Raw genomic sequence first — 20,441 nt, 5'->3', positions numbered from 1 at the left:
GCTTCTAGTGAATAAATGATGACTTAACAACTATCATAAACATAAAATCTGAACAACATAACATAACATAATACATGGACAAGTAGGACCGACACCAGGCAAATACGGATGGTCATGTAAGGGCAAATGCGGTAACAACTACACCCGTGCCATATGGAACAAAAATCCGAGATCTTTAAGAGAGAAGGCCGAGTATAAAGAGTCGGGAGTGAGGGCTTGGTTAAATCTTAGGGATGGTGAACAATTCTTTGGGGGGTATAAATCATATTATGTAAGGCCCAACAAGTACCGGAGGTCTCTATCAATTTGTGCGCAGGGACCCCAAATTAGTAAACTGGGGTGCAGCGTAAGATCCTCAGGCATCGAGGAGAAGCCTCAAGAAGTCGGTCATGTCGCTGGAAGGGTAACGACTAGGAGACTGAGCGACAATGTAGCAATTACAGGGCAATAGGGTTAAAGATCTAGAACTACACAGTACCTCACTCCCGACTCAGTGGGAGTACCCACGTAGTACGATTCATATCATCATCATGCAGGCACATTTCAGTCTAGGTACTAAGAAGGGCAGAGAAGTATTGAAAGAGGGTAAGAGGAGAGAGGAAGAAAAAGAGAGGAAGGAGAATGAAGTAAGGAAGTGAGTGTTAGCAATACCATAAAGGAGGAGAGAGTTCCACGGTTACGTCCACCTGAGACGAGTAGAGATGGGCACAGCGTAGTGGTAGGCCAAAGTCTGATGAGGGAAGGGCTTACGATAGTCTCAAGAGGCACTTCAAGGCTGTCGTGAGCAGGAGGCCTCGCAGCAGTATAGTGGAAGTCTTGACGGCCTTGAAGCAGAAACATCCGGGAGAAAGGCAGGTGTGGTTCCAGGTGTTCAGGCAGCAGCACAAACGTTGAAGGACAAATCGGGGGCGTCTGTGTTCAAATCGGGGACTGCCCAGCGAAGAGGACAAGTTTTGACTCTGCAAGGAAGGGTGATGTGGGTAGGTCCTGGTCTGGGAATGGGGATCCGTGGACAGGTGGAGGCATCCAGAAGGTGGTCGCCAAGTGAAAGTTCTCGGTAAGGGGGCAAGGTATTCTCTGGGTGTAGAAGTCAGATGGGTTGTGAATGCAGGCTCAGGTGACGGTCAAGTTCAACATTACGAACCGAAGATAGCGTTCAACAAACGGAGGAGGGTGTCTGATCTCCCTCAACTGCGGCGGGGTCTGCGGTGGGCAGGTGAAGCCGTGGGGCTACCGTTTCTTGGCGGTGAAGCACCCCTTGGGGGAGAGTGAGGAGGAGGAGGTCGGTGTTCAGGTCTGCGGCGTCTCCCTATGGCATAGTTGCCGGCTTCGTCCACCCCCTCCATAGAGGTCACCCTGCGGAGAGTAGGCAATCTGAAGTCGCTGTACCAGTCGGGAAGATCAACGGAGGGAAGATCAAGTGCGGTACAAAAGTGGTCTAGATCTTCCGGGACTCGCAGATTTTCTACCCGGCCCTGGTGAGAGACAGAAAGGCAAAAAGGGTATTTCCAACGGTACGGGATGGCTCTGTTTCTCAGTATTTCCAGTAGTGGTCGGAGTTCCCGCCTGCGCTGCAGGGTTATGTTGGAGAGATCCTGGAAAATTTTGATGCTGACTCCTCTGTGGTTAATCTGGTTCCTTTCTCTTGCTTTACGTAAAATGTCCTCTTTTAAAGGAAAGTCAACCATGCAGCATACGACATCCCTTGGGGGATCAGTATCTCGACCTCTGGGGCGCAGGGCTCTATGAATACGCTCAAATGCTACTGGGGTATCTGGGGGTCTTTCCAAGAGGTCATTAAAAATGTGGGTGACTCTTTGGGACAGCAGATTGGGGTCTAAGGACTCAGGTATGCCTCTCACCCTCAGGTTTCGGCGTCTCCCTCTGTTGTCGAGGTCTTCCAAATGCCTATTGATGTCCCTCAAGTGTATAGCGTGGGATTCAGTAAGCTGTTGCACCTGGCATAAGGAGGCATCATGGCGGGTCTGCACAGCTTCCATTTCGTCTACCCTGAGAGACATTGAGTGGATGTCAGCCCTCAAATCAGAGATTGCTGCGGATAGGGTATGTTTTATGTCGGCTGCTACACTGCGCAGATCGTCAATGCTGATTGCAGGCTGATCACGGGGGCTTGCATCGGGCCTAGCGCGCAGCGGGCTCCTGCTGTGCGAGCGTGACTTACTCGAGGCCGCGGCTCGGGAGCTGCTCCTAGGCCGCGACCGGAAGATCTCCGGGATTTGTCTGGGCGGAGGGGCTTCGTGCTCCGGGGGGGAGCGGGGTCTAGCCGCTGACATGCTGGGTTGCTAGGAAGCTCAGTTCAGAGGTATAGGGTCGGTTATTACTTGCCTTCGCTGATGTAGCAGGGTCTCGTGGACGGGAGCTCAGGGATCAAGCGGCCATCTCGGATCAGCGTCAAGCCACGCCCCCCGACTAGTGAAATCTTGTCAACGTTACAAAACAAGTCCAACTGAACGTGATTACCTCTCCTGTAAGCTAGATTCCACATTAACACTTTAAGTGTGGACACCAAAAAACAAGCAGTACTAATGAAAAGCTGGCACACTTTTCAGCAGAGTGTCAAGTGAACTTGCCACAGAATGCTGCACCCAAAGTCCACTCTCAAGTGTAAAGTGACCACCACCTGCTGCCTCAGAAAGAGGACTGAAACACATAAGGTGGCATCTTGGCCATCTCCGTGAAACTTCAACTACCTTTTATAATGGATAAAGTGGTGAATACTTGTAGTTTAGAGTTCTGAGGCCTCCAGCTCAAGCAATGAATGCAGAGCATGGAATGTCCCACCCCATTTTAGTCGATAACGTGTTCATTTTTATGGGTAGCATGGCCGAGCGGTCTAAGGCGCTGGATTAAGGCTCCAGTCTCTTTGGGGGCGTGGGTTCGAATCCCACTGCTGCCAAACTCCTTTTAACAAAATCCCTACCCTCTAGGGCTCAAGCTTCTCTGATCTTGCTCCTGCAATTTACTGCAGTTCCTTTCCCAACTCACTGGAATCTCAAAAAACACTTACCTCTCTGCTTTAGCAGCATTAGAAAAGCTGCAATCATTGCATGTTTTGTTTGATACATGATACATACATATAATATGCATGTTGTGCACCTATTACATACATGCTACACACACTACACACATATGACATACATGTTACACACATGTGACACACGTGCTACTTACATATTACACACATAGTTCACACATATTACACAAATGTTACATACATATGATATACATGTTGCATGCATGTTACATACATGTCACACTCATGTTACACACCATTTAGACACAATTTTACACACATGTCACATGCATGTTACACATATTACACACATATAACATACATGTCATACACATCACATACATGCTACACACATATGCCATGCATGTCACACACATGTTACATTAATATGACACACATATGACATGCATGTTGCACATATCTTACATACATGTTACACACATATGGCATGCATATGACATGCATGGTACACACATGTTACATACATGTTACACATATGACACACAATACACATATGGCATACATATCACACATATTACATACGTGTTACACACATATTACACAGATTATACATACATATGACATACATGTTGAATGCATGTTACATACATGTCATACACTTATGAAATACATGTTACACACGTTACATACATATGACACACATGACATACATGTTACGTACATGTCACATACAAACAATGAATGCAGAGCATGGAATGTAGACTGTCATGCCTCTTTTTAGTCCTTAGCAAGAGCACTTTCACAGGTAGCATGGCCGAGCGGTCTAAGGCGCTGTATTTAGGCTCCAGTCTCTTTGGAGGTGTGGGTTCAAATCCCACTGCTGCCAAGCTCTTTTAACAAATGCCTATCCTTGATTGCTCAAGCGTCTCTGAAGTTTCTGCTGCACTTTGCTGGCATTCCTTGCTCAACACACTGGAATCTCAGAACAGCAGCATTAGGAAATTGCATGCTTTGGTTGAGAAGTCTTCCAAAAGGGCACACTTCTGATGAGATGACTAGTGAAATCTTTTTTTTTTTTTTTTTTTTTTTTGTTCAAAATTTTCGGTCTTTTTTCATTTATTTTTTTTTTTTTTTTAAAACACATTTTATTTGAAAAATAGATCAAGAAATACAGACGAACAGGCATTTCCAACAACAGGTAGGATACAAAATCGGCCTAGTTACATAGTAATAAAATATTCACAACACGGGAATATCTTGCAATGTACAGGACCAGCACTGTGTGTAAAACGAAGCCGATTAGGTGCATGTGCGGAGTACAGGTGGGTTGCAAATCATCAGAAGTGGTCCAAATCGTAATACTTAATGAAAAGTTGCCCCTAGGCTTATAAAGGGGCCAATTCAAAGGAAGGACAAGGGGCCAATAGCAATGTAAGGTGGGTTAATCTTCGCGGGGACAAGGGGTCAGAGCGTGTTATGAGATATCGCTAGGGAGAGCCCTAAAGGGGTCTACCTAGAGTAGGGAAAGTGACTCGTGGTTGGAGGTATGTGGTATTCGTAAGAGATCGCAGGTGTGAACGTCTGCAATGAGGTGGTTAGGTAGCGGAATGGAATGGGGGGATGGGGCAGGGGGGGAGGAGAGACGAGGGTGGAGGAAAGAGAGATATAGAGACAGAGAGGGAGAGGGAAAGGGGAGGAAGAGGGAAGGGGGGGTGGGAGGAAGAAGGCAAAAAGGGGATCACGTGAAAGGGGGGAAGTCCCCCTTCCCTATGACCCCCCCCCGGAAGTGGAGTAATGGATATGTAGCTTGAATTTACATCCTTCTTTCAGAGACTGTACCATAAAGCTCGATGGTAGGAAGATAGGTTAGGCTCTGTAAGGCCCAGGTCGTGAAACTATGGACCTGATGTCATTAGTTGTACACTTCTGCGTAGGCAGTGGTGGTCTGAAAGTGCTTCCAACAGGCCCATTTCGTGCTAAATTTCGAGGGGGTGTCCTTGGAAATATGGATCAATTCTTCCATTTCGGCTGTTTTGTTGATTCTGGTAAACCATTCTTTAATGGAGGGGACTCTGGGCGACCCCCAGTGGATCGGGATACATTGTTTGGCCGCATTGAGCATATGCATCGCCAGGGAACCTTGGTAGGCTCGTCTAGATAAAGGTGAAAGGTGGAGAAGGCATTGGGACGGGGAGGGTTCGATGTTGTAAGTGGTAATTTGGGAGGTGATTCGACATACTTCTCTCCAGTAGTCCTGAAGGAGGTTACAGGACCACCAAATATGCAGCGGTGTACCCTTTTCTAGGAGGCATCTCCAGCAGATGTCGGTGGTGTTAGGGGTGAATTTATGTATGAGAGAGGGGGTGCGGTACCACCTCGATTGGATCTTGTAATTATTCTCTTGGGTGCTAACATTGGTGGAGCCTCTGTGGATAATCTGGAAGATGGTGCTCCATTGTTCGTCAGTTATGGATAGGGAAAGATCTTCCTCCCAGCGCTTGCAAGCCAAGGTGGACCCGGGTTGTTCCCCATCCCAAAGCATGTTGTGGGTGAGGGCTATGACATGTCTTTGGGGGGTTGTTTGGGTACACAGTTGTTCAAAAGGGGATAGAGGTCTGGAGCATTGGGAGTCCCTGTTTAAGGATTGCAGAAAAAATGCAATTAAAAGGTAAGTCCAAGATGGAATGGGTGGTCTATCTACGGTGCTGGCAAGAATCGGGGCGGAGACTAGTTGACCTCTCTTGTACAGATGGTAGGCACGTAACCTATCTTGTGGCCAGTGTTCCGACAGATAGTCGGGAGACAGGCCGGGAGGGAAGTCTGGATTACACTTGATCGGAGATAAGGGCCCGGGGATTGAGGAGATTTTCGTTCGAAGGCAAATTTGCTGAAAGCATTTTAGAGTGGGGTGTATTAATGGGTGGAGGGCGACCGAGGCAGGGGTGTGGGCAGGTCTTATCCAGGGTAGAGAGGCTAGTGGTATAGATGAAAAAGATGCTTCCAACGGAACCCATTCCTTATAGGGGTCCTGGACATTCCAATCTACAATCCTGGTCAGGTGGACCGCTCTGTAGTAGTTAAGTATATCTGGGAAGCCCAAGCCTCCTAGATGTTTCGGGCGAGAAAGGGTTTTAATTGAGATTCTGGGTTTCCGGTGTCCCCATACAAATCTAGAACAAATGCTATTATAGGACGTGAAGAAAGATTGGGGGACCTGTATGGGTAAGGTTTGGAGGATATATAGTAGGCGGGGTAGAACGTTCATCTTGAGAACTGCGATCCTACCAAACCAAGATAGGATCTGTTTGTTCCATCTCTCGAGATCCGTCGTCAATTTATGTAGGATGGGGAGGTGGTTTGTCACGTAAAGGTCCGATAACTTCCGTGGTATTTGGGTGCCTAGGTAAGTAATAGAATCAGGTTTCCAGCGTATCTGGAAATTCGATTCGCATTGTGTCTGGACGGTTTCTGGGAGGGAAATATTAAGAGCGTACGACTTAGAGAAGTTTATCTTAAGATTAGATACCTCCTTAAATTTACTAAATTCTGAAAGGACGATTGGAATGGTGGTGATGGGCTCTGTGAGAAACATTAAAATGTCATCGGCAAAGGCCGCGTATTTAAACTCTTTCAGTGGAGTGTGGACGCCTTTGATGTCATTATTCAAGGTGAGGGTCTGGAGGAGAGGTTCTAGCGTAAGGATAAAGAGGATCGGGGAAAGGGGGCATCCCTGCCTCGTTCCATTTCGGATGGAGAAGGCGTTTGACAGAGTGCCGTTGACCCTGACTCGTGCTGTCGGTGTGGAGTAGAGGGACATAATCATATTGGTCATGTGAGGGCCGAGTCCCAAGGAGGTGAGGACTGCTTCCATGTAGTCCCAGGCCACCCTGTCAAACGCCTTCTCAGCATCCAGGGATAGGAAGAAAGCTTTCTGTTTAGTCTGCGTAATCAAATGGTGGATATTGATGGATTTCAGGGTGTTATCCCTTGCCTCTCGCCCGGGGACGAAACCGACTTGATCGGGGGATATAAGGGCCGGGAGGAAAGGGAGGAATCTATTAGCGAGAATTTTTGCAAATATTTTCACGTCTACATTGAGAAGGGAGATCGGCCTATAGCTACTAGTGAGTGTGAGGTCCTTATCTGGTTTGGGAATAACTGTAATGTGGGCTTCTAAAATGCTGCCGGGAAGAGATTTCGAGATGGGAGTAGAATTGAAGGCCTTCAGGAAGGGCGTTTGAAGTGTCTCCGCAAATAATTTATAATATGCTGAGGTCAGCCCATCAGGGCCAGGACTCTTACCAGGTTTCAGTTGCTTTACGGCTTGTGACCATTCTGTTGAAGAGATAGGGGCTTCCAGGGCTTGGAGGGTGTCTTGGGGGATAGTCTTGAGAGGGAGCTTAGAGAGATACGTCCGGATATCTCCAAGTCGTTTGTGAGGGTCTGGAGTTTGCGGGTTGGAGAGGTTGAGGTTGTAGAGGGAGGTGTAGTAGCGTTCGAACTCCGAAGCTATATCTGTGTTGGTTTCGAGGACCGAACCGGTGGGGGAGTGTATATGATGGATCGTTCGCTTAGCTGCTTTAGATTTCAGGGCTTGGGCCAAAAGATGGCCTGACTTGTTCCAATGCTCGTAGAAGAGCTTCTGGGATAGGGCGAATTTCTTTCTCGTCTGATATCCCAAGATATCTTGGATCTGGGTGCGGACGTTCGTTAATTCAGTATGCGTGTCCAACGCAAGAGTTCTCTTGTGTTGAGTTTCAAGGGACCTAAGCTTGGCAAACAGTCCCGTTAGGGTGGCAGCTCTTTCTTTCTTGAGGGCAGCAGCTAGGGAGATAAGTTTCCCTCTTATTACACATTTATGTGCCTCCCACTGGGTAAGGGGGGAGATCCCAGGCGTGTCATTTTCTACGAAATAATTGGTTAGACAGTCACGAATTTCATTAGCTCTGAGTTCGTCTGTGAGAATGCTAGCATCTAACCTCCAGATGGTGGACCGGACAAGTTTTTCAGGGAAAGTGAAAAGGGCTGTGATGGGGTGATGATCCGAGATCGTCATAGGTTCGATTGAGGCATTGGTCAAATGGTGCAGATTATGTTGGGAAGCCATGAGGTAGTCAATGCGGGAATACCTATTGTGTGGGACAGAGAAAAAAGTGAAATCCTTATCTTTGGGAAATAGAGATCGCCACGTGTCGTGGAGTAATAACTCCTGGAGACTTTTCTTGATTTGTTTAAGGGCACGGAATGTCATGCTGGAGGACCCTGAGGAGGTATCCATTAAAGGATCCAAGGGGGCGTTAAAATCGCCACCGAGGATTAGCATTCCTTCCGAGAAAGATTGTAGTTTGCGCACTACTTTCCGAAAGAAAGGTACTTGGGAGGAGTTGGGGCTATATATATTTGCAAAAGTGAACATTCTATTTTTAAAAGAGCCTTTAATGAAGAGGAACCTCCCATCGTCATCTGCTAGGGTATCTGAAAGTTGAAATTCAAAGTTTTTGGAGAGAAGTATGGAAACACCTTTACACTTCGCAGAGGGGCATGTCGCGTGATACTCTACAGGGAAGGCACGGTTGGTTAGTCTGGGGGTAGATTTAGCACTGAAGTGGGTCTCTTGAAGGAGGACCACATCTGCCTTTAGTTTTTGCATTAACGATAGCGTCTGGTGGCGCTTCTCTGGGATGTTTAGGCCTTTGGCGTTAAAGGAGACAAGCTTCAGAGACATATGTTTAGTCTCGTTCCGTAGAGGTGGTACCATTGTGAGCAAGGTAAGTTTAGCTAGATAGTTTCCGGGAGGGGGGTCTCAGGGGAGGGGGAGAGAGAGAGAGAAAGACGGAGAAAAAGGACAGGGAGAAGAGAAAAACAATAAAAGAAATGAAAGTAAAAGAAAAAAAAAGTAGGAGGGGGAAGAGAGAGGAGGAGGGGAGGGGAGAGAGGGGGGATCAGAGGATTGAAGGGGGGTGATAGGGAGTGAGTGAACTTGGGTGGGGTACGGGGGGTGCGAAGCCGGTGGAAGGGTTGAACCTGTCAACCCCTCGGAACTCCGAGAGCAGCACCGGCTGGGTCAACTCTGACTACCAGCGTCCGTTGTTTGGGGGTGGCGGACGAGGTCACTCGAGAGGTGGGAGGTCTCCGTCACTGAGAGACCTAAGGAGGCTGAAGGTCGGCAATTGGTTAATGTGAGGGTGAATTGGGGACTAGAGATCAGCAATAGAGGGACCCCACATGGGGATCTTATATGGAAGAGAGAGGACTATGGGGTGTGAGTACGCCATTTTCCGGTCAGCGAAACCCGAGGGTCAGGGGCAGGTGATAAGGCCCGAGGTCAGTGAAAGATGAGGAGGAGGAGATAAGTGGGAGCAGTAGGTCAAGAAAGTCCAATGAGGTAGGGATAGGGGCTCGTGCGGGATTTGCTGGAGAAGTGGCCAATAATTAATAGTTCAAAGGGAGAATTAGGTTGGGGTTTCTGAGTTGTATTTCGGGGGGGAATACCAGAGCGGGAGACAAAATAGATGCGCAGGTCTAGCTTCTAGTGAATAAATGATGACTTAACAACTATCATAAACATAAAATCTGAACAACATAACATAACATAATACATGGACAAGTAGGACCGACACCAGGCAAATACGGATGGTCATGTAAGGGCAAATGCGGTAACAACTACACCCGTGCCATATGGAACAAAAATCCGAGATCTTTAAGAGAGAAGGCCGAGTATAAAGAGTCGGGAGTGAGGGCTTGGTTAAATCTTAGGGATGGTGAACAATTCTTTGGGGGGTATAAATCATATTATGTAAGGCCCAACAAGTACCGGAGGTCTCTATCAATTTGTGCGCAGGGACCCCAAATTAGTAAACTGGGGTGCAGCGTAAGATCCTCAGGCATCGAGGAGAAGCCTCAAGAAGTCGGTCATGTCGCTGGAAGGGTAACGACTAGGAGACTGAGCGACAATGTAGCAATTACAGGGCAATAGGGTTAAAGATCTAGAACTACACAGTACCTCACTCCCGACTCAGTGGGAGTACCCACGTAGTACGATTCATATCATCATCATGCAGGCACATTTCAGTCTAGGTACTAAGAAGGGCAGAGAAGTATTGAAAGAGGGTAAGAGGAGAGAGGAAGAAAAAGAGAGGAAGGAGAATGAAGTAAGGAAGTGAGTGTTAGCAATACCATAAAGGAGGAGAGAGTTCCACGGTTACGTCCACCTGAGACGAGTAGAGATGGGCACAGCGTAGTGGTAGGCCAAAGTCTGATGAGGGAAGGGCTTACGATAGTCTCAAGAGGCACTTCAAGGCTGTCGTGAGCAGGAGGCCTCGCAGCAGTATAGTGGAAGTCTTGACGGCCTTGAAGCAGAAACATCCGGGAGAAAGGCAGGTGTGGTTCCAGGTGTTCAGGCAGCAGCACAAACGTTGAAGGACAAATCGGGGGCGTCTGTGTTCAAATCGGGGACTGCCCAGCGAAGAGGACAAGTTTTGACTCTGCAAGGAAGGGTGATGTGGGTAGGTCCTGGTCTGGGAATGGGGATCCGTGGACAGGTGGAGGCATCCAGAAGGTGGTCGCCAAGTGAAAGTTCTCGGTAAGGGGGCAAGGTATTCTCTGGGTGTAGAAGTCAGATGGGTTGTGAATGCAGGCTCAGGTGACGGTCAAGTTCAACATTACGAACCGAAGATAGCGTTCAACAAACGGAGGAGGGTGTCTGATCTCCCTCAACTGCGGCGGGGTCTGCGGTGGGCAGGTGAAGCCGTGGGGCTACCGTTTCTTGGCGGTGAAGCACCCCTTGGGGGAGAGTGAGGAGGAGGAGGTCGGTGTTCAGGTCTGCGGCGTCTCCCTATGGCATAGTTGCCGGCTTCGTCCACCCCCTCCATAGAGGTCACCCTGCGGAGAGTAGGCAATCTGAAGTCGCTGTACCAGTCGGGAAGATCAACGGAGGGAAGATCAAGTGCGGTACAAAAGTGGTCTAGATCTTCCGGGACTCGCAGATTTTCTACCCGGCCCTGGTGAGAGACAGAAAGGCAAAAAGGGTATTTCCAACGGTACGGGATGGCTCTGTTTCTCAGTATTTCCAGTAGTGGTCGGAGTTCCCGCCTGCGCTGCAGGGTTATGTTGGAGAGATTCTGGAAAATTTTGATGCTGACTCCTCTGTGGTTAATCTGGTTCCTTTCTCTTGCTTTACGTAAAATGTCCTCTTTTAAAGGAAAGTCAACCATGCAGCATACGACATCCCTTGGGGGATCAGTATCTCGACCTCTGGGGCGCAGGGCTCTATGAATACGCTCAAATGCTACTGGGGTATCTGGGGGTCTTTCCAAGAGGTCATTAAAAATGTGGGTGACTCTTTGGGACAGCAGATTGGGGTCTAAGGACTCAGGTATGCCTCTCACCCTCAGGTTTCGGCGTCTCCCTCTGTTGTCGAGGTCTTCCAAATGCCTATTGATGTCCCTCAAGTGTATAGCGTGGGATTCAGTAAGCTGTTGCACCTGGCATAAGGAGGCATCATGGCGGGTCTGCACAGCTTCCATTTCGTCTACCCTGAGAGACATTGAGTGGATGTCAGCCCTCAAATCAGAGATTGCTGCGGATAGGGTATGTTTTATGTCGGCTGCTACACTGCGCAGATCGTCAATGCTGATTGCAGGCTGATCACGGGGGCTTGCATCGGGCCTAGCGCGCAGCGGGCTCCTGCTGTGCGAGCGTGACTTACTCGAGGCCGCGGCTCGGGAGCTGCTCCTAGGCCGCGACCGGAAGATCTCCGGGATTTGTCTGGGCGGAGGGGCTTCGTGCTCCGGGGGGGAGCGGGGTCTAGCCGCTGACATGCTGGGTTGCTAGGAAGCTCAGTTCAGAGGTATAGGGTCGGTTATTACTTGCCTTCGCTGATGTAGCAGGGTCTCGTGGACGGGAGCTCAGGGATCAAGCGGCCATCTCGGATCAGCGTCAAGCCACGCCCCCCGACTAGTGAAATCTTGTCAACGTTACAAAACAAGTCCAACTGAACGTGATTACCTCTCCTGTAAGCTAGATTCCACATTAACACTTTAAGTGTGGACACCAAAAAACAAGCAGTACTAATGAAAAGCTGGCACACTTTTCAGCAGAGTGTCAAGTGAACTTGCCACAGAATGCTGCACCCAAAGTCCACTCTCAAGTGTAAAGTGACCACCACCTGCTGCCTCAGAAAGAGGACTGAAACACATAAGGTGGCATCTTGGCCATCTCCGTGAAACTTCAACTACCTTTTATAATGGATAAAGTGGTGAATACTTGTAGTTTAGAGTTCTGAGGCCTCCAGCTCAAGCAATGAATGCAGAGCATGGAATGTCCCACCCCATTTTAGTCGATAACGTGTTCATTTTTATGGGTAGCATGGCCGAGCGGTCTAAGGCGCTGGATTAAGGCTCCAGTCTCTTTGGGGGCGTGGGTTCGAATCCCACTGCTGCCAAACTCCTTTTAACAAAATCCCTACCCTCTAGGGCTCAAGCTTCTCTGATCTTGCTCCTGCAATTTACTGCAGTTCCTTTCCCAACTCACTGGAATCTCAAAAAACACTTACCTCTCTGCTTTAGCAGCATTAGAAAAGCTGCAATCATTGCATGTTTTGTTTGATACATGATACATACATATAATATGCATGTTGTGCACCTATTACATACATGCTACACACACTACACACATATGACATACATGTTACACACATGTGACACACGTGCTACTTACATATTACACACATAGTTCACACATATTACACAAATGTTACATACATATGATATACATGTTGCATGCATGTTACATACATGTCACACTCATGTTACACACCATTTAGACACAATTTTACACACATGTCACATGCATGTTACACATATTACACACATATAACATACATGTCATACACATCACATACATGCTACACACATATGCCATGCATGTCACACACATGTTACATTAATATGACACACATATGACATGCATGTTGCACATATCTTACATACATGTTACACACATATGGCATGCATATGACATGCATGGTACACACATGTTACATACATGTTACACATATGACACACAATACACATATGGCATACATATCACACATATTACATACGTGTTACACACATATTACACAGATTATACATACATATGACATACATGTTGAATGCATGTTACATACATGTCATACACTTATGAAATACATGTTACACATGTTACATACATATGACACACATGACATACATGTTACGTACATGTCACATACACACAATGAATGCAGAGCATGGAATGTAGACTGTCATGCCTCTTTTTAGTCCTTAGCAAGAGCACTTTCACAGGTAGTCGATAACGTGTTCATTTTTATGGGTAGCATGGCCGAGCGGTCTAAGGCGCTGGAGGCGTGGGTTCAAATCCCACTGCTGCCAAGCTCTTTTAACAAATGCCTATCCTTGATTGCTCAAGCGTCTCTGAAGTTTCTGCTGCACTTTGCTGGCATTCCTTGCTTGCCATTCCTTGCATGGCCGAGCGGTCTAAGGCGCTGGAGGCATGGGTTCAAATCCCACTGCTGCCAAGCTCTTTTAACAAATGCCTATCCTTGATTGCTCAAGCGTCTCTGAAGTTTCTGCTGCACTTTGCTGGCATTCCTTGCTCAACACACTGGAATCTCAGAACAGCAGCATTAGGAAATTGCATGCTTTGGTTGAGAAGTCTTCCAAAAGGGCACACTTCTGATGAGATGACTAGTGAAATCTTGTCAACGTTACAAAACAAGTCCAACTGAACGTGATTACCTCTCCTGTAAGCTAGATTCCACATTAACACTTTAAGTGTGGACACCAAAAAACAAGCAGTACTAATGAAAAGCTGGCACACTTTTCAGCAGAGTGCCAAGTGAACTTGCCACAGAATGCTGCACCCAAAGTCCACTCTCAAGTGTAAAGTGACCACTACCTGCTGCCTCAGAAAGAGGACTGAAACACATAAGGTGGCATCTTGGCCATCTCCCTGAAACTTCAACTACCTTTTATAATGGATAAAGTGGTGAATACTTGTAGTTTAGAGTTCTGAGGCCTCCAGCTCAAGCAATGAATGCAGAGCATGGAATGTCCCACCCCATTTTAGTCTATAACGTGTTCATTTTTATGGGTAGCATGGCCGAGCGGTCTAAGGCGCTGGATTAAGGCTCCAGTCTCTTTGGGGGCGTGGGGTTGAATCCCACTGCTGCCAAACTCCTTTTAACAAAATCCCTACCCTCTAGGGCTCAAGCTTCTCTGATCTTGCTCCTGCAATTTACTGCAGTTCCTTTCCCAACTCACTGGAATCTCAAAAAACACTTACCTCTCTGCTTTAGCAGCATTAGAAAAGCTGCAATCATTGCATGTTTTGTTTGATACATGATACATACATATAATATGCATGTTGTGCACATATTACATACATGCTACACACACTACACACATATGACATACGTGTTACACACATGTGACACACATGCTACTTACATATTACACACATAGTTCACACATATTACACAAATGTTACATACATATGATATACATGTTGCATGCATGTTACATACATGTCACACTCATGTTACACACCATTTAGACACAATTTTACACACATGTCACATGCATGTTACACATATTACACACATATAACATACATGTCATACACATCACATACATGCTACACACATATGCCATGCATGTCACACACATGTTACATTAATATGACACACATATGACATGCATGTTGCACATATCTTACATACATGTTACACACATATGGCATGCATATGACATGCATGGTACACACATGTTACATACATGTTACACATATGACACACAATACACATATGGCATACATATCACACATATTACATACGTGTTACACACATATTACACAGATTATACATACATATGACATACATGTTGAATGCATGTTACATACATGTCATACACTTATGAAATACATGTTACACACGTTACATACATATGACACACATGGCATACATGTTACGTACATGTCACATACAAACAATGAATGCAGAGCATGGAATGTAGACTGTCATGCCACTTTTTAGTCCTTAGCAAGAGCACTTTCACAAGTAGCATGGCCGAGCGGTCTAAGGCGCTGGATTTAGGCTCCAGTCTCTTTGGAGGCGTGGTTTCAAATCCCACTGCTGCCAAGCTCTTGTAACAAATGCCTATCTTTGATTGCTCAAGCGTCTCTGAAGTTTCTGCTGCACTTTGCTGGCATTCCTTGCTCAACACACTGGAATCTCAGAACAGCAGCATTAGGAAATTGCATGCTTTGGTTGAGAAGTCTTCCAAAAGGGCACACTTTTGATGAGATGACTAGTGAAATCTTGTCAACGTTACAAAACAAGTCCAACTGAACGTGATTACCTCTCCTGTAAGCTAGATTCCACATTAACACTTTAAGTGTGGACACCAAAAAACAAGCAGTACTAATGAAAAGCTGGCACACTTTTCAGCAGAGTGCCAAGTGAACTTGCCACAGAATGCTGCACCCAAAGTCCACTCTCAAGTGTAAAGTGACCACCACCTGCTGCCTCAGAAAGAGGACTGAAACACATAAGGTGGCATCTTGGCCATCTCCGTGAAACTTCAACTACCTTTTATAATGGATAAAGTGGTGAATACTTGTAGTTTAGAGTTCTGAGGCCTCCAGCTCAAGCAATGAATGCAGAGCATGGAATGTCCCACCCGATTTTAGTCGATAACGTGTTCACTTTTATGGGTAGCATGGCCGAGCGGTCTAAGGCGCCGGATTAAGGCTCCAGTCTCTTTGGGGGCGTGGGTTCGAATCCCACTGCTGCCAAACTCCTTTTAACAAAATCCCTACCCTCTAGGGCTCAAGCTTCTCTGATCTTGCTCCTGCAATTTACTGCAGTTCCTTTCCCAACTCACTGGAATCTCAAAAAACACTTACCTCTCTGCTTTAGCAGCATTAGAAAAGCTGCAATCATTGCATGTTTTGTTTGATACATGATACATACATATAATATGCATGTTGTGCACATATTACATACATGCTACACACACTACACACATATGACATACATGTTACACACATGTGACACACATGCTACTTACATATTACACACATAGTTCACACATATTACACAAATGTTACATACATATGATATACATGTTGCATGCATGTTACATACATGTCACACTCATGTTACACACCATTTAGACACAATTTTACACACATGTCACATGCATGTTACACATATTACACACATATAACATACATGTCATACACATCACATACATGCTACACACATATGCCATGCATGTCACACACATGTTACATTAATATGACACACATATGACATGCATGTTGCACATATCTTACATACATGTTACACACATATGGCATGCATATGACATGCATGGTACACACATGTTACATACATGTTACACATATGACACACAATACACATATGGCATACATATCACACATATTACATACGTGTTACACACATATTACACAGATTATACATACATATGACATACATGTTGAATGCATGTTACATACATGTCATACACTTATGAAATACATGTTACACACGTTACATACATATGACACACATGGCATACATGTTACGTACATGTCACATACAAACAATGAATGCAGAGCATGGAATGTAGACTGTCATGCCTCTTTTTAGTCCTTAGCAAGAGCACTTTCACAAGTAGCATGGCCGAGCGGTCTAAGGCGCTGGATTTAGGCTCCAGTCTCTTTGGAGGCGTGGGTTCAAATCCCACTGCTGCCTAGCTCTTGTAACAAATGCCTATCTTTGATTGCTCAAGCGTCTCTGAAGTTTCTGCTGCACTTTGCTGGCATTCCTTGCTCAACACACTGGAATCTCAGAACAGCAGCATTAGGAAATTGCATGCTTTGGTTGAGAAGTCTTCCAAAAGGGCACACTTTTGATGAGATGACTAGTGAAATCTTGTCAACGTTACAAAACAAGTCCAACTGAACGTGATTACCTCTCCTGTAAGCTAGATTCCACATTAACACTTTAAGTGTGGACACCAAAAAACAAGCAGTACTAATGAAAAGCTGGCACACTTTTCAGCAGAGTGCCAAGTGAACTTGCCACAGAATGCTGCACCCAAAGTCCACTCTCAAGTGTAAAGTGACCACCACCTGCTGCCTCAGAAAGAGGACTGAAACACATAAGTTGGCATCTTGGCCATCTCCGTGAAACTTCAACTACCTTTTATAATGGATAAAGTGGTGAATACTTGTAGTTTAGAGTTCTGAGGCCTCCAGCTCAAGCAATGAATGCAGAGCATGGAATGTCCCACCCCATTTTAGTCGATAACGTGTTCATTTTTATGGGTAGCATGGCCGAGCGGTCTAAGGCGCTGGATTAAGGCTCCAGTCTCTTTGGGGGCGTGGGGTTGAATCCCACTGCTGCCAAACTCCTTTTAACAAAATCCCTACCCTCTAGGGCTCAAGCTTCTCTGATCTTGCTCCTGCAATTTACTGCAGTTCCTTTCCCAACTCACTGGAATCTCAAAAAACACTTACCTCTCTGCTTTAGCAGCATTAGAAAAGCTGCAATCATTGCATGTTTTGTTTGATACATGATACATACATATAATATGCATGTTGTGCACATATTACATACATGCTACACACACTACACACATATGACATACATGTTACACACATGTGACACACGTGCTACTTACATATTACACACATAGTTCACACATATTACACAAATGTTACATACATATGATATACATGTTGCATGCATGTTACATACATGTCACACTCATGTTACACACCATTTAGACACAATTTTACACACATGTCACATGCATGTTACACATATTACACACATATAACATACATGTCATACACATCACATACATGCTACACACATATGCCATGCATGTCACACACATGTTACATTAATATGACACACATATGACATGCATGTTGCACATATCTTACATACATGTTACACACATATGGCATGCATATGACATGCATGGTACACACATGTTACATACATGTTACACATATGACACACAATACACATATGGCATACATATCACACATATTACATACGTGTTACACACATATTACACAGATTATACATACATATGACATACATGTTGAATGCATGTTACATACATGTCATACACTTATGAAATACATGTTACACACGTTACATACATATGACACACATGACATACATGTTACGTACATGTCACATACACACAATGAATGCAGAGCATGGAATGTAGACTGTCATGCCTCTTTTTAGTCCTTAGCAAGAGCACTTTCACAGGTAGCATGGCCGAGCGGTCTAAGGCGCTGGATTTAGGCTCCAGTCTCTTTGGAGGCGTGGGTTCAAATCCCACTGCTGCCAAGCTCTTTTAACAAATGCCTATCCTTGATTGCTCAAGCGTCTCTGAAGTTTCTGCTGCACTTTGCTGGCATTCCTTGCTCAACACACTGGAATCTCAGAACAGCAGCATTAGGAAATTGCATGCTTTGGTTGAGAAGTCTTCCAAAAGGGCACACTTCTGATGAGATGACTAGTGAAATCTTGTCAACGTTACAAAACAAGTCCAACTGAACGTGATTACCTCTCCTGTAAGCTAGATTCCACATTAACACTTTAAGTGTGGACACCAAAAAACAAGCAGTACTAATGAAAAGCTGGCACACTTTTCAGCAGAGTGCCAAGTGAACTTGCCACAGAATGCTGCACCCAAAGTCCACTCTCAAGTGTAAAGTGACCACCACCTGCTGCCTCAGAAAGAGGACTGAAACACATAAGGTGGCATCTTGGCCATCTCCGTGAAACTTCAACTACCTTTTATAATGGATAAAGTGGTGAATACTTGTAGTTTAGAGTTCTGAGGCCTCCAGCTCAAGCAATGAATGCAGAGCATGGAATGTCCCACCCCATTTTAGTCGATAACGTGTTCATTTTTATGGGTAGCATGGCCGAGCGGTCTAAGGCGCTGGATTAAGGCTCCAGTCTCTTTGGGGGCGTGGGTTCGAATCCCACTGCTGCCAAACTCCTTTTAACAAAATCCCTACCCTCTAGGGCTCAAGCTTCTCTGATCTTGCTCCTGCAATTTACTGCAGTTCCTTTCCCAACTCACTGGAATCTCAAAAAACACTTACCTCTCTGCTTTAGCAGCATTAGAAAAGCTGCAATCATTGCATGTTTTGTTTGATACATGATACATACATATAATATGCATGTTGTGCACCTATTACATACATGCTACACACACTACACACATATGACATACATGTTACACACATGTGACACACGTGCTACTTACATATTACACACATAGTTCACACATATTACACAAATGTTACATACATATGATATACATGTTGCATGCATGTTACATACATGTCACACTCATGTTACACACCATTTAGACACAATTTTACACACATGTCACATGCATGTTACACATATTACACACATATAACATACATGTCATACACATCACATACATGCTACACACATATGCCATGCATGTCACACACATGTTACATTAATATGACACACATATGACATGCATGTTGCACATATCTTACATACATGTTACACACATATGGCATGCATATGACATGCATGGTACACACATGTTACATACATGTTACACATATGACACACAATACACATATGGCATACATATCACACATATTACATACGTGTTACACACATATTACACAGATTATACATACATATGACATACATGTTGAATGCATGTTACATACATGTCATACACTTATGAAATACATGTTACACACGTTACATACATATGACACACATGACATACATGTTACGTACATGTCACATACACACAATGAATGCAGAGCATGGAATGTAGACTGTCATGCCTCTTTTTAGTCCTTAGCAAGAGAACTTTCACAGGTAGCATGGCCGAGCGGTCTAAGGCGCTGGATTTAGGCTCCAGTCTCTTTGGAGGCGTGGGTTCAAATCCCACTGCTGCCAAGCTCTTTTAACAAATGCCTATCCTTGATTGCTCAAGCGTCTCTGAAGTTTCTGCTGCACTTTGCTGGCATTCCTTGCTCAACACACTGGAATCTCAGAACAGCAGCATTAGGAAATTGCATGCTTTGGTTGAGAAGTCTTCCAAAAGGGCACACTTCTGATGAGATGACTAGTGAAATCTTGTCAACGTTACAAAACAAGTCCAACTGAACGTGATTACCTCTCCTGTAAGCTAGATTCCACATTAACACTTTAAGTGTGGACACCAAAAAACAAGCAGTACTAATGAAAAGCTGGCACACTTTTCAGCAGAGTGCCAAGTGAACTTGCCACAGAATGCTGCACCCAAAGTCCACTCTCAAGTGTAAAGTGACCACTACCTGCTGCCTCAGAAAGAGGACTGAAACA

At 45.4% G+C, this 20,441-nt stretch overlaps 7 non-coding genes across 7 annotated transcripts; all 7 read left to right on the top strand.

Moving 5' to 3' along the window:
* Positions 1-2,835: 2,835 nt before the first annotated feature.
* TRNAL-AAG (transfer RNA leucine (anticodon AAG)) lies at positions 2,836-2,917 on the top strand. The gene has a single exon. It is a non-coding gene; the product is annotated as a tRNA-Leu (tRNA).
* Positions 2,918-12,355: 9,438 nt separating this feature from the next.
* TRNAL-AAG (transfer RNA leucine (anticodon AAG)) lies at positions 12,356-12,437 on the top strand. Its single transcript has one exon. It is a non-coding gene; the product is annotated as a tRNA-Leu (tRNA).
* Positions 12,438-15,747: 3,310 nt separating this feature from the next.
* TRNAL-AAG (transfer RNA leucine (anticodon AAG)) lies at positions 15,748-15,829 on the top strand. The gene has a single exon. It is a non-coding gene; the product is annotated as a tRNA-Leu (tRNA).
* An 882-nt stretch (positions 15,830-16,711) lies between these two features.
* Positions 16,712-16,793, top strand: TRNAL-UAG (transfer RNA leucine (anticodon UAG)). The gene has a single exon. It is a non-coding gene; the product is annotated as a tRNA-Leu (tRNA).
* Positions 16,794-18,331: 1,538 nt separating this feature from the next.
* TRNAL-UAG (transfer RNA leucine (anticodon UAG)) lies at positions 18,332-18,413 on the top strand. Its single transcript has one exon. It is a non-coding gene; the product is annotated as a tRNA-Leu (tRNA).
* Positions 18,414-18,987: 574 nt separating this feature from the next.
* On the top strand, positions 18,988-19,069 carry TRNAL-AAG (transfer RNA leucine (anticodon AAG)). Its single transcript has one exon. It is a non-coding gene; the product is annotated as a tRNA-Leu (tRNA).
* Positions 19,070-19,951: 882 nt separating this feature from the next.
* On the top strand, positions 19,952-20,033 carry TRNAL-UAG (transfer RNA leucine (anticodon UAG)). Its single transcript has one exon. It is a non-coding gene; the product is annotated as a tRNA-Leu (tRNA).
* Positions 20,034-20,441: the final 408 nt, after the last annotated feature.

The sequence above is a fragment of the Lithobates pipiens genome, unplaced genomic scaffold (assembly GCF_037356315.1).
Source record: "Lithobates pipiens isolate NorthernLeopardFrog02 unplaced genomic scaffold, aLitPip1_a1.2 Scaffold_28, whole genome shotgun sequence".
Lineage (NCBI taxonomy): Eukaryota > Metazoa > Chordata > Amphibia > Anura > Ranidae > Lithobates > Lithobates pipiens.
This window is presented reverse-complemented; position numbering and strand designations above follow the sequence as displayed.